General features: G+C 44.7%; 1 protein-coding gene across 3 annotated transcripts in view; it reads left to right on the forward strand.

Annotated features, from left to right (window-relative positions):
- Positions 1-17,967, forward strand: part of TDP1 (tyrosyl-DNA phosphodiesterase 1) — a 96,125-nt gene that overhangs the window by 46,462 nt on the left and 31,696 nt on the right. The gene's annotated exons all lie outside the window — the stretch shown is intronic.

Consider the following 17,967-nt stretch of genomic DNA (forward strand, 5'->3'; position numbering starts at 1 on the left):
GTCTACTCCTGAACGAGTCTTTTGCCGTGAACAAGTTTCTTAACCGCTCTGAGCCTCAGATGCCTCACCTGCACAGCAGCCACGAGGGTGTGAGGTGCCACTCTTGGAGATTTGACCCACAGGCAGAAGAGTTCAACTTTAAGTTCGGAGCGGTAAATTCACTGATAAAGTATAATGAAAGAACTGGGAGTGGAAGAGCACAATCTTGACACACGGGTCACTAATGATAGTCCAATGCGTGTGGCCCCTCCGTGGTACCTACTCCACCGTTAGAATGAGAGGTTCATGCTCTCATGGGATTTACATTAGGACCAAAGAGGTTCTGTCAAACAGCTGGTTGAATATGTGTTATGTAATTGCAGTGTAATTCTGACCATTCTGCATAAGTAGATTTTCACCCAGCAAGGCCTACACTGACTTTCAGCTCTCAGCGTAAACGTCACTGAAACTTTCCTTGCTTCCCCAGCCTCCTGGTGTCCATCTGTCCAACAACTCATGGCACACATATTACTTATTTTAGCCATTGCTCTTTCCAGACACTACTCTGTTCCAGGCAGGGTGTCCATATGCCCTGGGCTTCTTGCATGGTCTGTGTTGTTTCCCTTTCAGTGTGGTTGCTTGTGTGATCACTTGCTTCCCCTCTCACCTCTGAGCCAAGTCCATTTCTGTCTTGTTCAGTGCCCTCCGGTGCCTGGCATGGAGGGGCGCTCAGCACAGATTTGTTAACGAGGAATCGAGCGAAGGCCAGGATGGAGGCTGTACCAGTGAAAGCACTGCCTAGACTTTGTGCGTAATTGACTGTGGGAGACGCTTCAAAGGCAAGTCCTGGGCTTGGGGTGTGGCTGGTAGGGAGATGGGGGATGGTCACCATCATCAATAGAGAAGTCAGGAAATGAAACTGGTTTCGGTGGGAGAATGGCCAACTCGATTAGACTGATTTGTTATAGTGGGACGGTCAAGTGGAATTGTTTATTGGCGATGTTGCACTCAGAAGGTCGGTGTACACATGGTGTATTTTGGAGTTCTCTTTGGAACTGATCATGGACACCCTGAGCCTTTGTGGATGGTCAGGGAAGAGTGGAGCACGAGGTTGGTGCCTGGGAGGGGAGGAACATACAGGGACTAAACATCACATTAACCCAGTGTTCCACTGCCACACAGATGAATTGGATCCAAGCCTTCCCTCCTGAGTTAAAGAACAGCTAACTGGTCACCATCTTCCATGAAATAATCTTCCTTCTACCTAAGAAATGTTCTGTGTTGTATTTTGGGCATCATAAAATTTAACCATTCATTTCAACACGTATTTATTGAGCACCTGCTATGTAGCAGGTACTTTTCCAGGTGCAGGGAGTGCGATAATAAAATGTAATCCTTGACTTTATGATGGTGAGAATTATACAAAAACCAAGCTTATATGTATCAAAATGGTGATAATTGCTCTAGAGAAAAATAAAGTAATTTAGGTGCACGGTCCTTTACTCAAAATCCTTGAGACAAGATGTATTTGGAGCATGGAAACATAATATGATACATATACCATCTATTAACATCCTTAGTGGTGTTACAAGTAGCCTCATGTTAGCTTAGGTCAACTTTTGTCACCTAATGAGTTCACAAAATTAAGTTTTGCCATTAACTATAATAAGTTAGGGAATAGCTTAATTTCCAAGTTGGTTTCGGTTGTTTTAGATTTTCAGAGCTAACATAGTGCTTACGCTAAGTTCCAGGCATTCTTCTAAAAGCACAGTCCATACACACACATACGCTCATGTAATCCTCATAACAACCCTGCAACAGAGCTGCTGGTCCACTTTACAGATGGGAGAACTGAAGCACAGAGGGGGTCAACAAGCACCCAGGAACCCAGTAACATCCTCAGGCACTATGCTATCCCTGTGTCAGGAAGGGAGGCTGCTCATGAATAGGGTGGTCAGGGAACGCCTCACTGACGTGGTGACATTTAAGCAGAGACCTGAAAGAAGCGAGGGAGCCGTGTGGATGGAGAGCTGGGGGAAAGCATTCTGGGCAGAGAGGCGGAGTTGGGGATATTCTGGTTTGTGATTGAGAAACCAAGTGGGTATTGCTGGAGTGAGTGGGATTGGAGGGCCGGGGAGGTCAGAGCAGTAACTGGCATTTTGGTCAAGATAATCCTTCGTTGTGCAGGATTGTCCTGTGTGTTATGGGGTGTTTAGTAACCTGGGCCTCACATACGAACCGCCATGTCACGCTGAAAGCCATCCAGATGCCCCATGCCTTTCTAAATATCCCCTAGATTGTCTCTTCTGGTGGATGGTATTGTCATCTTTGAGAATAAATTCAGAACTCTGTGAACAACTGATTTATGAGTGCTGCTGTTCTTTCATTTAATGCATTTTCCTACTTTAGAGTGATGAGGTGGGGTTGTAGAGAGAACCATGGATTCTAGTCTAAATGAAACGATAATGCCAGCAAACCTTACAATCCATCTACAGAGTGGCAGACGTATTATGTTTTAAACATGGGGATTTTAGTGAAAGATAAATACATCAAAAGCTGCATGCATTTAACTCCCTTTTTTTTTTTTTTTTTGACACTTTACTACTTTGATCTATTACCCCTCCATGTTAATGTTCACGTTTGGGATGAATAAATACCTTTTACTAAAACAGATTTCCCAGAAAAAAAATATAACAGTAATAAGCAAGATGGATGATAAGCAATGTGAATTTTGACTCTAACCTAAAAATGAGACTTCTTTTTTTTAATAAGCCAGAATTGCATGTCCAAAGAAGTGTTGCCCTTCAAGGTGGTCACCTTTTGAAACTAGATATTTTATGAAGAATACTGCCACTGCTCAAATCCTTTTGCCACTCTTTGGAATTTCCTTCAAAATGAGTTTACGTGGCACATTAACGAGTACTGTTTCTTAATAGACATGCTTCTGTTCTAGGCCTTGTATAAGGTTATTGTTGCTTTGTAATAAGTTACCACAAACTGAGTGACTGAAAACAATGCAGATTTAGTATCCTGCAGTTTCTGTGGGTCAGGAGTCTGGACATGGGTTAGCTGCCCAGGATCAAAGTGTTGACCAGGGAGGGCTATGATCTCCTCTAAGGCTCAGGGTCTTCTTCCAAACTCACTGGTTGTTGGCAGAATTTAGTTGCTTATGGCAAAGCATAGCTGTTTGCTTCTTCAAAATCAACAGGAGAATCTCTCCTCAGGAAGGACCTAGTCCCTCCTTTTAGGTTTCACCTGATTAAGTCAGGCCAACCCAGGATTATCCCAAACCTTTTGATTAACTTAAAAATCAAGGGATTAGTGACCTAATCATGGGAGTGAAATCCCATCATACTCACAATTTTTGCTCACACTCCAGGGGAGGGGATTATACTGGATACGTACACCGGGGGCAGGGGCAGAAATCTTGGGGGCTGTCTTCCAGTTCTGCCCTCCACCGGCCTCATTGGTATTCATTACCCAGCTTAATTCATCCATCTTATTCTCCAGTCTTGACTTGAAATAATTTCTTACTATTTTTAAACTTGAGGTTTATTTTCCATAGTTAAGGGAAATGCCCCTTGAATATACTCAAAAGACTGAACCTCAGGCTCTAGAGGCTGTTTAAGAAGTGAAGTTCTAGCATTATTTGGAGCCAAAGAAGGCAGCTTTATTGGAGTGAGGTAATAACCCTGCAGCATGATTGCTTTGGAGAACCACATTCACTAGGATGTGTAGAGTTGTTAAAAAATAATGATAGTAAGTCTTATAAAAGATAAGTAGGATCCTAAAAGATCTAATTTCCAAAAAAACACAAAAAACCTCAGCACTTTAGAAGTGTACTTCTCATATTTCCTATAGTGTGTGCATAATGATCACTGGTCATTTCTGTGCCCATCGTAAGTAGAGGATGTTGGCTTCCTGGTCATAGGGACTTGGTTTTACCCAGTTGACATTTCACAAATGTGGAAACTGGCTTGAAGATCAGGGACTGAAATCTTATAAAAATGCTAGCCTTAATATAGTTTTCATCTTCTGTTTTATTTATCCTTTTAAATACACAAAAATCACAACGTTTTCATTTCCTCTCTTTCATGATGTGATTGGGATTCTGACTGAAAACCTTTTTTATAGATCCTGGGTAGTGTTTTAGTATAGAGCTGCTACATCACCCAAATCTGCACTAAAACCATTTTTAATGAAGTTTCCGCGTGATTGGACTTGTATATGTTAGTTTTTGTTCTACTCTAAGAGAAAATGAATTCATAATTCCCATACTTTTTTTCCTACGAAAATGCTCCTCCTGACTCTTGGTAATTTTGTGCAATGTCTGTTTTCTTTCAGACCACTAAGTATAGCACCTAGTACAGTACCTGGTCTGCAGTGGCTCAGGAAATTTTGAATGAATGTGTGGTATCCCTCTTAATCTAACTACAGTACCATTCATTTTCTGACCGCTTCTCAGGTTTAAGTATGTTTTCCTTTCTGTACTGTCCAGAACACTTAAGCTTATCCTTTTTTTTTTTTTTTTTTTTAACTTAAGCTTATTCTTAAGTTTGGTCTCAAATCTTCTCCTTTGCAACTTCTAGCTCAGCAGACATGATTCATTGTTTTTCCTTTGTGTTTTCAAGCACCTCTTGCCTGGTCCTTTTACATCTCCCTTGTTGGTCTTTGGGCATTCATTGGCCTCAATTTATTATGAGCTGCTTGAGAGTGGGTGCCAGGTCTTACTCACCTTTATCCTCAGCATCTAACACTGTGCCCAGCGTATGGTTAGGGACCAGTACGTATTTGAATCAGCGCCCTTTTCAGAACTTCTGTTCAAATAAATTATATCCACACATCATAGAACAAGGGTGTGCAGAGCAGGCTTGTCATCCCACTCCTGTTCCCCAGCCATTCTGCTCAACCCCAAACCACTATTGCTAGTTTCTTAGCTTTAACCTCATCAGTCCTTTCAAACTCAGGTACCTCAGATGATGATTTTATCCAATCAGCCATCATACTGTGGAGGAAGTGGCCCTGAGGCAGAGTCCAAAGATCCATGTCCTAATTCGGGATTGCCGCTTACTAGCCTTGCCTCTCAAATTTTGGGAAAGTCATTTCTTTTGAATTTTATTTAATTAATTTTTTTATACAGCACGTTCTTATTAGTTATCCATTTTATACATATTAGTGTATACATGTCAATCCCAGTCTCCCAGTTCATCACAGCACCACCACCACCCCCGGGAAAGTCATTTCTAATCTGAGCCTTTTCTCACTTATGGAATGCTCAGAGGAGGAAGATAGGAAGTAAGTGTGAAGGTTACCCATTAAACGGTATGATGTATGATGATGTTAGTCAACTACTTGGTTTTTACTGGCTACTGACAACCACGTGTTATTATTAAGGTCATGTTCATGAGGCCTCTAGGGAGTCAAGAAAGCTTATCAAAACTTTATCTGTTTTGTTTATATGACATATGGATGTGTAGTATGTGACCTAAAGATTTTCCATAGGTATAGCCTTTTCTCAACTCAATGTGGTTAAGTTAAAAACTGGTCATAATTATTCTATATAATCAAGGCAAGTATATTCAGCCAGAAGAATATGTTCAAAGAAACTTAAAACTAGCACTTTCGCTTGAACTTATTAGAATGTTTTATTGGCTGGCTTTTGTCTGGTTGCTGTTATGGAAAGCTATTTATAGTTCTCCATGCTACTGTGAAATCATCCTGTGTTTGATGGGCAGCCTGTTATGGAATTACTGGAACATAATGACAAATACAGTGTTTAAATTTTACCACAGGACCAAGCAGGCAAGAAGATGAGCTTGAAGAAGCAACCTTGGCTGAGAAGATAGTGGCTAAGGAGTAATTGGCAAACCCAGTGAGAACAATTATGAAAGCTGTGCATTGTGGGTGGGCAGAGAGCAGCGATCCCTGTTACAGTTGCCTAGCAACCGACAGGCATTGCAGGATGGTCGGGATGAGTAGAAATGTTAGTGCTGCCACTTTAGGGGAAAACAAGACAAGTGCTTGACTAGAAAACGACTGTGGCTTTTTGAGGAAACATAAAGGAGACTCTCCTCCCCTCTGCTTTTTCACATAGCTGTGCAATGTTTCTCTTATGCCTGTTCCTTTGATTCTGAAACAAATAGTCTTTTTCCTCCTTTGTCTGAGCTTTTTGGTAAAAATCAGATTGGATCACACAGAAAAATATTCATAGATGTTATTGGAGTAGACTTGGTTGCCTGGCACTACAGCTCCAAGATGGTGTGTCTCAAGTACTTGGTTACAAATAATGGTTATTATTATTATTATATATGAAAGTCTGCAAATGACTTCCTTTATATGTTAGAGATGATTCAAGGTCCCTCACTTTCTTGCATTCTGGTACAAGTAGACCAAGGTCAGTACATGCTGCTTTTCATGCTCGTGGGAGCAAGTCTCCTGAAGCACTATCCCTGATGGGAGAAAGCTTGAGACCCCCAGCCTAGGGCCTCTAGACCCTTCGTACACTGGCATTGCTAGTGACAAGTTGTACCTGTGGCTAGAGATGACGAGGTACTGTCTGGGAGCTCTGCACCAGGAACTGGCCTCCAAAGAAGACGCCTCACAAATGATAACAAATACTTGTGTGGTGCTTATTACATGCTGACTCATTTAATGCTGACTCATCTAATCCTCCCAGTTGAGATCTAGGTACTATAATCCTCATTTTAGAGATACGAAAACTAAAGCATAGAGACCTTGAATAACGTGGCCCAGTAGGCAAGGTGGTAGAGCTAGGATTCAAACCCAGAGAGTCTAGCATGAGTATTTCTTGCCTGTGTGCCAGACACTGCTCTATGCTTTGGTGATGGATGATGAACAAGACAGGCATGGTCCCTGCCCACAAGGAGCTTGTGTTCTAGCTGGTGTAGCCCTGTTGCCTTCTGCTTCAGGATCAGCACTGCTGGCTAAGTCTCTGGCGAGAACACGCAGCTCAAAAACTCACCGCAGCCCCCTTTCCTAAGAGCAACTTGTCATATCGTGCTTCCTTCCCGCTAACAGCCTCCAGCACTGCGGAGCCAGGCCTTTCCCCGACTCTTCTCTCCTGGCCCTTCGATGAAAATGTTCTGACTTCCTACCCATCGCTTTGCCATAGCTTCCCCACCCTCCACCCCCAGCTCATTGAAGGTTGTGGTTTCTGCCATAGCTGTCATTTGTGGCCCCTGCTGCACAAGCTCAGATGACAGTGTGGCTGGCCGTGAGAGGCCTGATGCTGCTTTTTCCTAGCCTTTGTGTGTCCTGCCTCTGTTAGTCTTGTGAGCATCCGGTCTGTGTCAGGCTTTGGTAGGGTCCAGTGCTTAAACCTTCCAGGTTCTCCTAAAACACTTCTTCATCCTGGTCATCAGTTCCCACTTGCTAGTCAACATCCGGGCACCTGACAGATTTCTCGAGCGCCTGAGTCCTCTGGCTTCTGCCCATCTACACTGTTCATACCAAACTCAACCACCCTGCATAGTGGTTCATGCCGCCTAGAGCCTGGATCTTCTGGATGTACCTGTCGTCCCACATTGCTTTGAAGTCCCTTATCATTCAGTCTTTTGCTCACCTCCTCTTCCTTTGCAGACGCACATTCAGTACCTATTCTTGATACCGTGGTGGGCCTATGGGCCTGCAGACGTCCCCGAGCTTGGGATATTGATCACTAGATCTGCCCATCTACCGAGAGCTTTATTGGGATGTAGGTAGGTGTGCGCACGTGTGTGTGTTCAGGGGAACTCACAGTTTACCCTGTGGCAGTTCAGGGCATCCAGGGTGGCAGTAATGCAGGGGTGGTGGTTCAGAGAAGAGAGAGATCACTTCTGCATAAAATAACTAGATGAAGCTTTGGGACGTGGCATGTTTCGTGTTTGATAGGCCGAGGTGGAACATTAGGTAGAAGAAATCATGTACTTGAAGTCCTGAGGCAGGGGGCGCTGCCAGAGGGGGCGGTGGTCTGGGCTGGCACGGAGAGCTGTGGGCGGGGAGGGCAGCCTGACCCATGGATGGGGCAGGGCTTGTGGCGCTGGCCTGACGGGCAGAGGACTTGAGGCTTCGCAGGTGGGGAGCACTGAATGCCTTTGAGCAAGGGAGTGAGATCGCCAACAGTGTTTTGCTAATGTTACTGATAGTGTCTGTCCTTGTTCAAGGCTTTATAACTGATGTACTGTTCCCATGATAAGGCCATCCCCGTGCCCTCTGAGATCTAAGTGGAGCAGGTATGTTATGAATGTAGAAACAGGTGCAGAGCTGAGGCTGCTCATCGAGGACATGGTCGAACCAGCACTTGAACGGCTCTTTCTTCTAAGTCATGACTCTTTCTGGAATTGGTTTATGGGATAGAATAGAGGAAATAAAGCATGGGGGCAGAGAAAACTACTGAGAGACTGGTGCAGAGTTCCAGACACAGACTATAAAGGTGGCCACAGAAGGGAAAAGCAGAGGGGCGTTCGCAATAGAAACCTTACAGAAGAATCCAGAGGAGCAGGCTGATGAGAGCAGGGCGGGAGGAAGCTGGAAGAATTGGGTTACCTGCAAGGTTGTGAACGGAACTCTCTGGGAAAGTTACAGATGCAGGCAAAGTTCGTGGAGCTGGTCGCTCACCCCAAGGAGGCTGCCCCTCATGCCGTCTCGGAAGGTTTTTGTGGAAACCACTTGTTGGCTCTGCAGCATCAGTACTTGGTGCTATTGGCTGTGAGGTTCCCAGAGGCTGCCCCGCTGTGGGACCCAGGGAAGCAAAGGCGAGGTACTTGAGCAACGTCACAGACTTTGTTTGGGGGCTCAGGGAGGGATCTTCTTCAGAAAGCCTTTCAAGGTCTCTAAGGAAATTGACCAAATACTGGCTATTCATCAGACCTTTCAGTGCTACCTGGCTTATAAACAGTCCACTGCCTGCAGCTACACCCTTGCTCTCCACAGCTCCTTCCGTTTTCTAAGCTGTTTCCCCACGTGGGAAACCAGGGGCTGGACTAGATCAGTGGTTTGGGGCTGTGGTCCCTGGAGCCCTAAGGGTCCTGGAAACCACTTTCAGAGCTCACTGTTCTGCTTTAAATGTTTCCTTTGAACAAAGGACTCTCCAGGTTAAAAAAAAAAAAGTTAAAAATATATTACAGTAGATAGCCTCCCAGAGCCTATTCTAACAAAATTTCATGGATCTGTTCAAAGTATTCTTTCCAAATGTTTCCTTTGTGCCATGCTTTACAATTTCCTAAGCACTTTCACCTAGATTATTTTATTCATTCCTCATTATAACCCAGTGAAGTGAACAGATGGTGTTAAACCCATATTATAGACAAAGAAATTGGTGCCCAAAGGATGTAACCCCAAGGTAACAGCTGACCAAAACCAAAACTCAGATCTTATGAACCTGTTGCTCTTTCCAAGTTCTTATTTTGCCTTTCCACTATAGGAGATGGACCAAAATAATGGAACGTTTCAGTAGAAAATGAAATAGCAATCAGTTTTGGGTTATCACATTGGTTACTACTAAATATACACTGACATTGTTTGATATGGTGTTCTAAATACCAGTTTTGACCCGAAATTTGAAAAGCAACTTTTGATTCCGCTTGACAGTGTCTTTCGTCATTCTGGATTCTGTATGCTGACATGATGGCTTTTTAAGCCCGTGTGATTCGATCTGTGGGATCAAAGAGAGATGGATTCTTTTACAGACTAAGTTGACCGCTAGGCTGGACCGTGCCGTGGATTGAAAGCTAGGCTTCCAAATCCAGATTCAAAAGGGGGTCGTAACATGCCTGTGACTGAGAAACAAAGTGAGGTTGCAAGTGGATTTCTCAGTCTGTTTGGTGATCTGTCAGAATCGTAACTTGCAAAAGTGCACACCCACGTATCTTATCTCTTCTAGACTCTGCTCTTGCTTATCTTTGGAAAAACATGGGTCATAATCATTTTCATTTTTCTTTTTCTGCTGGCATTTCTTTGTTGATACATTGTATCTATAAATCAGATACCAGCCCCCAAAACACAGCTGATGTGATGTGTCCTTTTTGGCACTTAATCTGACAAGATTGTTGGACATCTGCATGATTGGTTTAATTTTAACCATGCTTTTAAGTTCCTGGCACTTTATCACTCATATCTGTATTGAAAATTGGGGGGCATATGTCTGTATCAAGGAGACCAAAATCCTTTGGACATCCTTTACAAAATAAAATAGAAGCTCACTGTATCTCTGCCTCGGGAACTTATGATAGGATTTTTTTTTTTTTTGCGGTACACGGGCCTCTCACTCTTGTGGCCTCTCCTGCTGTGGAGCACAGGCTCCGGACGCGCAGGCTCAGTGGCCATGGCTCACAGGCCCAGCCGCTCCGCAGCATGTGGGATCCTCCCGGACCAGGGCACAAACCCATGTCCCCTACGTCGGCAGGCAGACTCTCAACCACTGCACCACCAGGAAGGCCCTGTGATAGGGTTATTGAATCAGTGAAGCAATCTGATGAATGGTTTTTGGACCCATCTACCACTATAACCTAGGATTAGGAGGCCCAAATGGACCTGCCTTCTGGAGAATTCCATTGCTTGGTGAGTCACACCAGAGAGAAGGACCAGAGTCAGCCTCCCATAAATTTAGCCACGTATTCAATGATGGTAATAGGTAGTATCTGTTAAGCAACATGTATGTGCCTGGGGCTTTACACACCTTCTCTGATATAATCTGCACATCACTTTTATGAGGCAGCTGCATTACCAGACCTTACAGGTACAGAACTTGAAGATGAGCAGTGTTGGCTCTTAACTGTGATTGAAAGGTATGTGAGCTCAGATTCTGCTCTCACCCACTGGCCTACCGTGCCTCTCCTGCTTACTTGTCAACAGTTAGACTTTTTCCCTAGATTTTGTGGTTTAAAAGTTTTTAATTCTCTAACCACAATGAACAAAATAGTCTTGATAAATTGTATCTTCTAAGCCTTTGTGTATTAGTCTCTTTTCTCAAATTAATTAGATATTTCCTGCCCACCTAACATCTGCAGGATTCAGTCCTGGGAGACATCTGTGGGCTGGAATAGCCATCAACAGCTTCTTGAAAGAGCTGGAGGAGAGAGGGCTCAGTTATCCACAGGAGTGGGTAGGGTGGAAGGCATCGTGGACAAGGAAATGGTGTTTGTGAAGATGTGGAGGCAGTCAGTAAATCAATTTAGTTAAGGGTAGGGGAGTCAAGAAAAGACGTGCTGCGGAATAAGCCTGAAGGGGGGCTTCCCTGGAGGCGCAGTGGTTGAGAATCCGCCTGCCAGTGCAGGGGACACGGGTTCGAGCCCTAGTCTGGGAAGATCCCACATGCCGCAGAGCAACTGAGCCTGTGCACGACGACTACTGAGCCCGCGCACCTAGAGCTGGTGCTCCGCAACAAGAGAAGCCATCGCAATGAGAAGCCTGCGCACCGTGACGAAGAGTAGCCCCCGCTCGCCACAACTAGAGAAAGCCCGCACACAGCAACGAAGACCCAGTGCAGCCAAAAATAAAAAAATAAATTTATTTTTAAAAAAAAGAAAGAAAGAAGATTGAAGGGCATAAACTTGGTCAGACTGTGGAGTTTCCTAAATGCCAGGCTATACATTTGCTTTATATATGCTTCAGGAGAAAGGATGCATTGATACTTGGAGAGCCACTGGAGGAAGACATAGAATGAGAAACCAGAGACAGGGCAATCCGTTTGGATCTAAAGTCTGGGGTGGGAAGGACTGAACTAGGGAGATCTTCTTGGAAAGAGAAAGAGAATGTTACAAGGGGCTAAAAAAGCTTGATATCTGACTGTACATAGCTGCCAGTGGAGCAGACAAGACCAAAGTCCCTGAGATTTCTAAGCCTGACTGAGATTGTGGACAGAATCGAATTCAAAAGAAAGCTGGTTTTCAGAGGGGAAGGCATGCTGATAGTTTTCGGTTTTTGGAGTGTTGGATTTGGGGTAACCATGTGATATCCCAGTGGAGAAATCCAGCTTGTGGTTGCAGATGCCCATTTGGAAATTTGATGATCAAAGTTGGACAAGTCTGAGCGTCATCTTGTTAAAGTAACGGTTGCAGCTGGTGAGTGGGAAAGTCCCTGTGGGAGGGAAGAGAGAGGAACCAAGGGCAGAGCAGAAATTTAGAGGGTACGGTTCGGGGTGGAAAGAGCAGCACATCTGAGAGAGCTGAGTCAGAGAGCTGGGAGAGAACCAGAATAGTCAAGTGGAGGGAAAGCCAAGGAAACCAGAGGCAGGGGAGGAGGAGACAACCACATCAGCACAGCAGAGAGGTCTACAGCGGTAGCTCAGCCACGGCACTCCTGAACATCTGGGGCCGGGTCGTTCTTTGTTACGGGGCCGTCCTGTGCATTGTTGGGTATCTCGCAGCGTCCCTGGCCTCTAGAAAATGTCCCCAGACATTGCTAAATGTCTCCTAGGGGCAAAATCACCCCCAGTTGAGAACCACTGGTCTAGAAGCCCATGGGGTTTGGCAGTTAAGAATATTATTTGAGTGGAAGGCAGACAACAGGTTTGGAGGGGAAGAAAGGGAAGCTGCCAACACCTTGTTTTAGCCCAGCAAGACCCATTCCAGACTCTGACCTCCAGAAGTGTAAGACCAAAGATTTGTGTTGTTCCAAGCCAGTAAATTTGTGGCAATTTGTAAGAGCAGTGGGAAACTAATGCACACTGTATATCAATAAAAAAGACAAGTGACAATTTAAAAGTGGATAATTGGCAGAATTAAGACATAGTTTTAGAGAGAAATTTGACAGAATCCATCAAAATTAAAGATTCTTTCCTTGCATGTACCTAGATACAACTCACATCCTTTGCAGTGAGAATATCTTCTGTCTTCCTCAAAAATATTTTTTCAGTACATAAAAAGAAACAGAGCCCAAGCACAATACAGGAAAACCTACAGCAAATGCAAAGGGGAAGGTGACTCACAGTGTCTGTGTGTGTGTGTGTGTGTGTGTGTGTGTGTGTGTGTGAGAGTGTGACAGGCACGCAGCTGTGGGGTTTGAGGACAGGGCGACAGCAGCACGAGCTCGAGTTGATCGTTTTCTCTCCTCGTCACCCCAGCTGCTCCATCTCCATCCTCTCTCACGTCCACTGTCAACGTTCTGTTTATTGCATCTGTCTGTGAGAGCATCTGCTCCTCCACCCCCGTCCTCCAGGATGCGTGGCTAAAAGCTCGGTCTGTTAGGCATCTCTGCGCTCTGGGCAGCCACTGCCAACATCAGGTACCAACCGTGAAAGAAGTGCTGTATCAAAGGACACATTTCCCAAAGCAGCCGTCATCCTCAGGGATTCAGACACCTTGCAACAGAATCTTAGAAGTAAACTCCGTCAGCCGCTCCAGTGCTCAGGCTGGGGTTGGAGGTAATGGCTCCCGCTGCTGCTGCTATGACATGTTAAGCTTTCAGATGCCGTTGCAGGGTCGGCCCAGAGATCACCTTCGTTGCTCCCTTCTCCTTTCTTGCGTGGCTGTTTTCCCAACACGTTATCATGGATTTTATCTTCATGGTTGGAGTATGTAGGTGGAGGGACTGAGTTAGTTAGAGGCGAGTATGGACATCTCTAGTCATTGTAGACTGTTGTCTAGAAAGGGATTTTGGGCCTTATCGGCTGAAATCCCTCATTCTAGAGACGAGAAGCTAAGGCCCGGGAGGAAGAGGAGTGCCTTTGGGCGTCTTTGTGGGCGATACCCTGTTTCCTGATTTGGGGTCCAGGGAGCTGCTCTCAGCATTGGCCTTCCTTTCTTCGCCGCGTCCCTTGCGTGGCATTCCTGTGCTTTACTGAGCTTTCTTTCAGGAATTCTCTGTTATACATTATTAGTTTAAATTTACGCTTAGAGCTTTAAACTGTGGGTCAAAATTCCCATAGTGTGGGCTGAGATGAGATCTCTAGTTACAGCCGCGCTCTGCAGGCCGTGGCAGAGAACTGACCACAGCCGAGCTCCTGGTCATTAAGGGGCCCATAAACTGCGCAGTTGAATAACTGACCGTTGGTCAGCTTAGCAGGGGCTCAGGAAAAAGACATCCCACCCTGTGGAGGCTTTGTAATGTGTCAGTTTTACACATTTTGCAGAGTCCCTTTTCTTGTACGTTTCCGGTTAGTTTTCTTGTATGTTTCTGATTAGGATGGGCCCCAAAGGAGATTCTTGTGGGGATTTAGAGGGCAGATGCGAAGTGCACTGTCCTGATAACCCACACATTGTCACCTTGGGCTGGCTTACCTTCTTGGCATGAGGTGGCAGCTGGCCCTGCATTGCTGCGTTTTATCCTGGTCCTGCTGCAACTTCTCTAACCCTGGACCTCGCCAGGTATGTGCGTTTAGCTCTGGTGAGGGCCCGGCTTCTGCAGGACACCCTACCCTCGATGCCAGAGGCAGCACGAAAAGACATGGTTTGAGCCTGTATATGTGGCTTCATCTCGTTGCCTGTGGTTCTGGCTTGTCCTCCACTGTGTGTTCATCCTCTGGCTTCTGTCCACCCTGCAGACCTCAAGCTGCGACTCTAGGGCAAAGATAGCAACGTTACCCAGACTGCTTTACTGGCTCTCACAGCTACTTTCCTGATGTCAAATTCTTGTAAATTACATACATTGTATATTTCACACACACACACACGTTCTGCTTCTCTGGTTGAACCGTGACTAATACACACCTCCATCCCCCAGAAGCCACTGTTTTATTCACCATTACTTTCTTAAAGGCTTGGGCAGAGTTTCTGATGGACAGTACAACGCGGGACATCCAGAATCCTACCCTCCGAAGTTCTCCAACTTACAAATGTTCGATACCCCAGAGAATGCAAAGTCAGTTCAGACCCCAACGCTCTTAGGTGATGAAGCACATCCAGTACCCAGAATGAAAGCACAGCACTGGGGGGAGAAGCAGCTCAGGCCAGCAGGGGATAGAAGTTATGGAGAACTGAGCTTGAGGGGTGGTAGTGGCCACAGCAAGAAGCCAGGACGGGCAGTAGATGTGGGTCCTGAATGGAGAAGACGAGAAGCTGGAACTCCTTTGGCGTTTTAGGAGTAAACAAGCTTGTCATAAACAGCCCTGTGGTGCCACCGTGCCTCTGCCCGACACTGGCGGATGCCCATCCACACACACAGCAGGCGGGTCAGAGTCTGCAAATATATACCCCATGTGCTGGCCGCCCTGCGTACCAGTGATCCAAAGTGTATTCAGAGTGTAAAGAAGTATCAAAGATGCTATTTCAAGGAATAAAAATTTATCACCTAGACAGCCTACAAGAGACTTTTAGTCTCATTATTCAGGATACAGTTTAAGGTTCCAGATGCTTAGAATTCTGTTAGAGGCCAAATACAAAGGAGAGTTGCAGGAAACCGTCTGAGGAGATGTTCTCATGATCTCCATTGATCTTTACCTTGGAATAAGCCCTCAGATCCTGGGATGTTGAGGAAAATGTGACTAGTGAGGGAAGAGTGAGAATAAGCCTTCCGGAAAGTGCCTCTTGCCTTTAATGTTCTGCCGACAAGTTGAGGGAGTTACCAGGAAGGCGATAATCTAGAAAGCTGGAAAAATTATTCATAGGAAGACGGCTTCCACCTCACGCTCACTGATTGGTTTTGCCATTAAACCTGTGTCTCGGCCCAGGCAGTCACTTTATGTTACTAACAGGCGAGAGAAATAAAAGCAAGCTGTTTTTCTAGAGTCGTAATATCACTTTATTGTCAACTTCCCACTTCCTCTGCATTGTATGTCTTTGTGACACATTCATGATTGTGGCTCTTGGGCATCAAAGAAAGGTCCCCTGTCCTCAGTGTGGTCCATTTAAGAAGGTAGGGAGGTCTGTGAATACCCTTTTTTTTTTTTTTTTGAAGTTGTAGCTTAATTGCTTTAAGAGCTTCCTTAGCTCTGATTTCCATACTCCTCCTTGTCTGTTCCCATAGAATGCTGAACAGAGATCGTTCTTTTCACCTTACTGATGCCTCTTTCTCCTTGACTTCAATCCCCATGACAGCAGTCCCAGCCCTTGGCTCAGGAGAGTGGTTGATGCCCCAGTGAATGAATCTTTCTGTTATCCACAAAGTCAGGCTTTAAGGGTCTAACTAGCTGAGGTTTTACTCTCCATTCTAAAAATGAGATAGAATTTGGGTGAGCCTAATTGAAAAAAATGGTCCCAGTGAGTTTACACTGATTAATGGATGGATGAGAGCTCTCGGCCTGATTTGCTGCAGGAGAGAGTTTCTAAAGATGCCTCGGAGCTGTTTCATCTCTGCTCCTGGGCATCCTGCTCGCATCCTGGTGCCTCCGGTCAGGTCCAAGCCTCTTCCTCCCACTGCATCGTGTGATTTTCAGCCGTTTCAACAACTCTTTGTCCACATAAAACATGAAACTAAAGGCACTATTTCTTTCTGGATACAAATACCAATCTAGTGCCCTTGGAGCTGTTTTCTTTTGATTGAAAGTAGAAATTAGCACTCCCTGGCCAAAACCAAAGGCAGAAAAGGGAATGTGACGCTTAAGATACTACTCTGTAAGATTATATTGACAGAGTTTTTTTTTTAATTAAAGTATAGTTGATTTATAATATTAATTTCAGGTATACAATATAGTGATTCCGTATTTTTATAGATTATACTCCATTTATAGTTTTTATAAAATATTGACTCTATTCCGTGTTATACAATATATCCTTGTGGCCTATGTATTTTATACACAGTAGGTGGTACCGCTTAATCCCCCACTTCTGTCTTGCCCCCCATTTCCCTCTCCGCACTGTAACCACTAGTTTGTTCTCTGTATCTGTGAGTCTCTTTCTGTTTTGTTATATTTATAGTTGTTTATCTTTTAGATTCCATGTATAAGTGGTAACATACAGTATTTTTCTGTCTGACTTCATAAGCATAATACCCTCCATGTCCATCCATGTTGTTACAGATGGCAACTTTTCATTTTTCATGACTGAGTAATATTCTTGTGTGTGTGTGTGTGTGTGTGTGTGTGTGTGTGTGTGTGTGTGTATTATATATACAAGGGGTCCCCAACCCCCGGGCCATGGACTGGTACCAGTCTGTGGCCTGTTAGGAACCCGGCCGCACAGCAGGAGGTGAGTGGCGGGCAAGCGAGCGAAGCTTCATCTGTATTTACAGTTGCTGCTCCGCACTACTCGCGTTACCGCCTGAGCTCTGCCTCCTGTCAGCATTATAGTGAGTTGTATAATTATTCAGTATATATTACAACGTAATAATAATAGAAATAAAGCGCACAATAAATGTAACGCGCTTGAATCATCCTGAAACCAACCCCCCCCCACCCCACCCCTGGTCCGTGGAAAAACTGTCTTCCGCGAAACTGGTCCTTGGTGCCAAAAACGTTGGGGACCGCTAATATATACCACATCTTCTTTATCCATTCATCTGTGATGGGCACTTAGGGTGCTTCCATATCTTGACTATTGTAAATAATGCTACTATGAACAGGGGGGTGCATGTATCTTTTCAAATTAGTGTTTTTGTTTTCTTAGAATATATACCCCAGAGTGGGATTCCTGGATCACATGGTAGTTCTATTTCTAGTTATTTGAGGAACCTCCATATTGTTTCCATAGTGGCTGCATCAGTTTACATTCCCACTAACTCTGCACCAGGGTTCCCTTTTCTCCACATCCTCGCCAACATTTGTTGTTTGTGGTCCTTTTAATGATAGCCATTGACAGGTGTGAGGTGATAGCTCATTGTGGTTTTGATTTGCATTTCCTTGACATAGTTTTTTTTCTTAAGTGCTACTTTTATATACAACAAAATGAGATCTCCTGTCTAGGGCTACAGCAGGGTCGTGAAGAAGAAAGGGGTTTTGGGGTGGGGGTCTTTCTAAGGAAGGATAATTATTTTAATAGCTGCTCTCAGGGGAAAACGCAGGTGAGGGTGAAGCTATCTCTAATTAACAGTTGGATAAATCTTTTTTTTTTAACATCTTTATGGGAGTATAATTGCTTTACATTGCTGTGTTAGTTGCTGCTGTATAACAACGTGAAT

The sequence above is a fragment of the Delphinapterus leucas genome, chromosome 2, assembly GCF_059928025.1.
Source record: "Delphinapterus leucas isolate spDelLeu-1000000601 "Yukka" chromosome 2, BTC_Dleu_Yukka2, whole genome shotgun sequence".
Lineage (NCBI taxonomy): Eukaryota > Metazoa > Chordata > Mammalia > Artiodactyla > Monodontidae > Delphinapterus > Delphinapterus leucas.